This window comes from Taudactylus pleione, unplaced genomic scaffold (assembly GCF_031769625.1).
Source record: "Taudactylus pleione unplaced genomic scaffold, aTauple2 ptg003113l, whole genome shotgun sequence".
Classification (NCBI taxonomy): domain Eukaryota; kingdom Metazoa; phylum Chordata; class Amphibia; order Anura; family Myobatrachidae; genus Taudactylus; species Taudactylus pleione.
Window position 1 is genome coordinate 13,297 of NW_028287474.1, and position 6,648 is coordinate 19,944.

Here is a 6,648-nt window from a genome sequence, read left to right on the forward strand (position 1 = left end):
GTCTTCATAAAGAAAGGCAAAGGCCTTATCCATTCCTTGCCACTTTGTGTAGTGAATGCATATTGCCAATTTTTTGTTTATCTAAAGGCAAATTTCCTTTCTATTTTTTTTCTTAACTTCAGTAAAAGTTGGTTTACCATATTGATGACATGACTTAAGCCCTGGGGCATGGGCCTTCATAGAGGACAAGGAAGTTGACGGCCTTGCACTGCTGGCGGCAGCTACAACATGTGGTTTCTTGGCCTTGCTCTCCTGTCATGTGACAGCCCTCCATATTTTCTGCAGTCTTGAAACAGTGTCACAAGCACCAATAGTGTAGCCAAGGTGCGGTTACAAAATTCACACACGTGCAGTCGTGTGCACACAGAAAAAAACTGAAAAAAAAAACGTCAATTTTTTTTTTCTAAAAATGTTCAGCTCCAGAACTTGGGCCCAGAGCACAGATTGATGATGACTGGAGTCGGGCAGCACTAGGTTGTGTTGTCGACTTGCTAGATCTTTTGCGGCTAAGCCTAACACGCACAGACACACAAATATTAGACAAAAAAAGAATTTTTTTTAAAATTTCAGCTCTAGAACTTGGGCCCAGAGCACAGATTGATGATGACTGGAGTCGGCCAACACCAGGTTTCTTTGCAAACTTGCTAGATCTTGTGCGGCTAAGCCTAACATGCACAAACAATTAGACAAAAAAGACACATTTTTTTTTATTTTTTTTCAGCTCCAGAACTTGGGCCCAGAGCACAGATTGATGACGACTGGAGTCGGGCAGCACTAGGTTGCAACTTAGTGTATATTGTGCGGTTAAGCCTAACATGCACACACACACAGAAAATAAATTGACAATATATATATATATATTTAATTTTTTGGGGGGCCCAGAACTTGGGCCCAGATGGATGCAGCAGACACTACAGCACCAGCCCAGATGGATCAGCACCAGCCCAGATGGACACAGCAGACAGCACAGCACCAGCCCAGAATGGATCAGCACCAGCCCAGGACACAGCACAGCACCTCTCCCCAGCCCTACTCTACCCACCCTGCCTGTTCAGTCTCCACAGCCTGAGTGAAATGGCGCCCGCCGCATCCCTTATATTTAGGGACGAAAGCTCGCGAGCCGCAATATTTTGTCTCTATGGTTTTGCCTTGATCTGAGAGATCCGAGTCAAGCGGAAAACTCTGAACCGGCTTGGATCCGACTTGGATCTACAAAATTCGGGTGGGTTCGGATCTCTTAGATCCAAACCCGCTCATCTCTAATTATTATATGGGTGCAGGATGTGTGGTGTGGGCCTCGCTGAACCCAGGGACCCTAATGCACCACTCACCCAGCACCCATTATACATACGCCAATCCATCAAGTAAAGAAAAGCCAAACACATACAGCGTACCCCCACGTCCTCAGTCACCACTTAATTTCTCTCCTATATCCTTGGGGCTGTGGGATCCCCCTTCTGATTTACAGCTTGGGAGAAAATAAAAGGATGGCGCAGTCTTTCTCCAGGAGTAGCTGCTGTGCAAATGACGGCCTCTGAAGGGGTTTGACTTTTGAGAATCAATGACTTGAAATACACAGTCTAATGGAGTCCTTAGCTTCTGCTTTCAAGGAACACAGGGCTCTATTTACTAAGCAGTGTTAGGAGACAGAGTGAAAAGTGATAAGGTGGCAGCCAATCAGCTCCTAACTGTCATTTTTCAAACACAGGCTGTGAGATGGCAGTTGGGAGCTGATTGGCTGGCACCTTATAACTTTCTTATCACTTTTCACTCTGTCTCCTAACACTGCTTAGTAACTAGACCCCTCAATTACAGTCTATTCCGCTTTAGGGCCGTATTCAATTTGAGACGAAAAGTCCAGATTTTCACCTGCTGGACTTTTCACCTCCTTCGCCTGTTTTCCAGGCGGAAAAGTATCGCGCGCGTGCCCACTATTCCCCGTATTCAATTCCAAAGTAGGCAAATCGGGAACAGGCGAAACTTGGATTGGCGAAAAAATACGCGAATTTTCGGGAAATAATTGTAGGACTTCTCCTAAAGATGTCCAGACCTCGGGGATCACTATGGGTACCCCTGTTTTTGCCTGCAGAAGAAAGTCGGCTTTTTAAATAGATGCGGCAGGTGGTTATTTTTCCCGACATTGAAGAAGTGATGTAGAAGAGCACTTAGGTTTTTTTTTTTCGTTTTTAAAAGTGGTCCCATCAAATTTGGGGTACATGAAAATGGGGGTAAGCATATTTTTAAGTCCCAAAAGGTAATTTTAAAAAAACACCTGCCACATACTTGGGGACCCCACCAGAATTAATTTCATTAGTTTGGCATTTTGTTTCTCTATTTTTTTTTTATCACCCCAAATTTTTGATAATTTTTTTTGGGGTGTCCCAATTTCTTTTTTAAATTTTTTTTGCACATTTAGTTTTAAGGGGGCATTCCCAAGGGTGCAGGCTATTTTTTTTAAGCCTGCACCCCTAAACCCCAAATCTGCACCTTTTTTCACCTGCTATAGGTAATTGAAAAATTATCCCTGTTTTTTTTAAAATAACACTTCGCCCCATTTAGGAAAAAAAGGGAATATTCAGGATATATGCCTGGGACCCCCCTATAGATGTCCAGACATGGTGGATCACTATGCGTCCCCCCATTTTTGCCTGCTGAAGAAAGTCGGGGTTTGTAATAGCCGTGCAAGGTGCATTTTTGCGACTATGAAAGAATTGGTAAAGAATAGCACTTAGAAATATTGTTTTTCCCTAAAAAAAAAAATCTATCAAATTTGGGGTACATGACAATGGGGGTAAGCATTTTTTTAAGTCCCTAAAGTTATTTTAAAAAATCTGCAAAATTGCACCTGCTGCTTGTCCCCGCAATGAAGAAAACACCTGCCGCATACATGGGGACCCGACCTGAATTAATTTAGATAGTTTGGCACTTTGCTTCCCTATATATTTTTTTTTTTAACCCCGAAATTAAACATAATTTTTTTGGGTTGTCCCGAATATTTGTAAACTTTTTTTAGACGCAGTTTAGCTTTAGGGGACTGTCTTAAGGCTGCACGAGGGTTCCCGCAATGTTGTACCCCAACACCGCAATTCTGCACTTTTTTCCGCCTGCTATTCATAGGCGAAACTTTTTTGCCTATTACATTGCATTGACTTTCCGCCTAGACGAAAAGTCTTCCAAATTGAATATGGAGGAAACTCAAAACAGGCGAAAATGACGTCATCGGCGAAAAAGTATCGCGGATCCGGACTTTTCGCCTCAAATTGGATACGCGTTTAGTTGAGAAGCGCGTGGGATTTTCTAGAACACATTTAGATTTGCTGAATGAAACTGTTTACTGTAATAAGTACCTGCTGATTGTGGGTTTGTGCTCGGAGAGTAGAGAGGGGTTAATGGGAGTCATTATTGGTCACTAATACTTGCCAACATGTCTAAAGAACAGTCCTCCTCCAGAGGCTGCTTCTGCTTTATAGGTTAGAGATCCCATGCTATTGGCAGAACATTCACGTCTGTAGATCAAGGGCTCTTTTCTCATCGCAGGCTGATAATTATATAGCTATCTACTCTATAGTCTATACTGCATCTACTTGCGTCATAGATAGAAGTGCTTCCTGATCTAATAAATGGCGGCCCTTATTATAGCTGAGTCTCCTTAGACGATACTGCGGCATCACTCGTGTCCATTGCAGACTTCCCCTAGCATAATTCTTAATGTAAATGATCTTAATTAGGCAAAACTATCCACCTGCTTTAATAGTGTATTAGAGCTAACATCCAACTTTTATCAAATGTTAAAAACTAATATGGATTGACAGTATGGCTTATCATGTATAGGCCCCCATTTACTAATGAGTTTTATCACCAAAATGAGTGATAAATGTCACTGTGTATGATAAATGCTGCTCCAGCCAATCAGCTCCTAACTGTCACTGTGTATGATAAATAGTGCTCCAGCCAATCAGCTCCTAACTGTCACTGTGTATGATAAATGGTGCACCAGCCAATCAGCTCCTAACTGTCACTGTGTATGATAAATAGTGCTCCAGCCAATCAGCTCCCAACTGTCATTTTTCTAACAGTTGACAGTTGGAGCTGATTGGCTGGAGCACCATTTATCATACACAGTGACAGTTGGGAGCTGATTGGCTGGAGCACCATTTATCATACACAGTGACAGTTTGGAGCTGATTGGCTGGAGCACCATTTATCATACACAGTGATAGTTGGGAGCTGATTGGCTGAAGCAGCATTTATCATACACAGTGACAGTTAGGAGCTGATTGGCTGGAGCACCATTTATCATACACAGTGACAGTTAGGAGCTGATTGGCTGGAGCACCATTTATCATATACAGTGACAGTTAGGAGCTGATTGGCTGGAGCACCATTTATCATACACAGTGACAGTTGGGAGCTGATTGGCTGGAGCACCATTTATCATACACAGTGACAGTTGGGAGCTGATTGGCTGGAACACCATTTATCATACACAGTGACAGTTGGGAGCTGATTGGCTGGAGCACTATTTATCATACATAGTGACAGTTAGGAGCTGATTGGCTGGAGCACCATTTATCATACACAGTGACAGCTGGGAGCTGAATGGCTGGAGCACCATTTATCATACACAGTGACAGTTGGGAGCTGATTGGCTGGAGCACCATTTATCATACATAGTGACAGTTGGGAGCTGATTGGCTGGAGCACCATTTATCATACACAGTGACAGTTGGGAGCTGATTGGCTGGAGCAGCATTTATCATACACAGTGACAGTTAGGAGCTGATTGGCTGGAGCACCATTTATCATATACAGTGACAGTTAGGAGCTGATTGGCTGGAGCACCATTTATCATACACAGTGACAGCTGGGAGCTGATTGGCTGGAGCACCATTTATCATACACAGTGACATTTATCACTCATTTTGGTGATAAAACTCGTTAGTAAATGAGGCCCATAAACAGCTGTGATAGGTTTGGCTGATACCCTCGTTCCACTGTTTTATATCTTACTTCTGTCAGACAAACTGAGTTTACCTGAGTGACTGTAACTAATTTGTAGCCTTTTATACCACTGCAGCAATTGTTGTTCAGACTTCCATGTTGTGTAACACAGTTCTATAATCTCGCTGTCTCCACTGACTGTGCGCTCATTACTGTGGCCGCTGGTCTTTATTGGCTGATTTTTGCTGTTCTCAAAATGTTGGAAATATTTACTTACGTTTAATTTCCCAATACACAGGTTGAGTCTCCCACATCCAAAATGTTTTTTTGAGGGCGACTGAGGTAGTGACATCTGTGCTTTCTGATAGTTCAATGTACACAAACTTTGTTTTAATGCACATAATTATTACAAACTAGCTGGGATACCCGGCATTGCCCAGGGTGAATACTGGACCCTGAAGTACACCTGCAGCCTCCATTTGTTTTTACATTGTCCTCCCCTATAACCTGGATAACTATGTACATTAGGAGTAAGTGACAGTGCAGGCAGCGTAGTCTCATACAGTGTATAATGGGGAATATCAGGAGCAGTGATTACATTGTCCTCACCTATAACCTGGATAACTATGTACATTAGGAGTAAGTGACAGTGCAGGCAGCGTAGTCTCATACAGTGTATAATGGGGAATATCAGGAGCAGACTGATTACATTGTCCTCCCCTATAACCTGGATAACTATGTACATTAGGAGTAAGTGACAGTGCAGGCAGCGTAGTCTCATACAGTGTATAATGGGGAATATCAGGAGCAGTGATTACATTGTCCTCACCTATAACCTGGATAACTATGTACATTAGGAGTAAGTGACAGTGCAGGCAGCGTAGTCTCATACAGTGTATAATGGGGAATATCAGGAGCAGACTGATTACATTGTCCTCCCCTATAACCTGGATAACTATGCACATTAGGAGTAAGTGACAGTGCAGGCAGCGTAGTCTCATACAGTGTATAATGGGGAATATCAGGAGCAGACTGATTACATTGTCCTCACCTATAACCTGGATAACTATGTACATTAGGAGTAAGTGACAGTGCAGGCAGCATATTCTCATACAGTGTATAATGGGGAATATCAGGAGCAGACTGATTACATTGTCCTCACCTATAACCTGGATAATTATGTACATTAGGAGTAAGTGACAGTGCAGGCAGCGTATTCTCATACAGTGTATAATGGGGAATATCAGGAGCAGACTGATTACATTGTCCTCACCTATAACCTGGATAACTATGCACATTAGGAGTAAGTGACAGTACAGGCAGCATATTCTCATACAGTGTATAATGGGGAATATCAGGAGCAGACTGACTACATTGTCCTCACCTATAACCTGGATAACTATGTACATTAGGAGTAAGTGACAGTACAGGCAGCGTAGTCTCATACAGTGTATAATGGGGAATATCAGGAGCAGACTGATTACATTGTCCTCACCTATAACCTGGATAACTATGTACATTAGGAGTAAGTGACAGTGCAGGCAGCGTATTCTCATACAGTGTATAATGGGGAATATCAGGAGCAGACTGATTACATTGTCCTCCCCTTTAGCCTGGATAACTATGTACATTAGGAGTAAGTGACAGTGCAGGCAGCGTAGTCTCATACAGTGTATAATGGGGAACATCAGGAGCAGACTGATTACA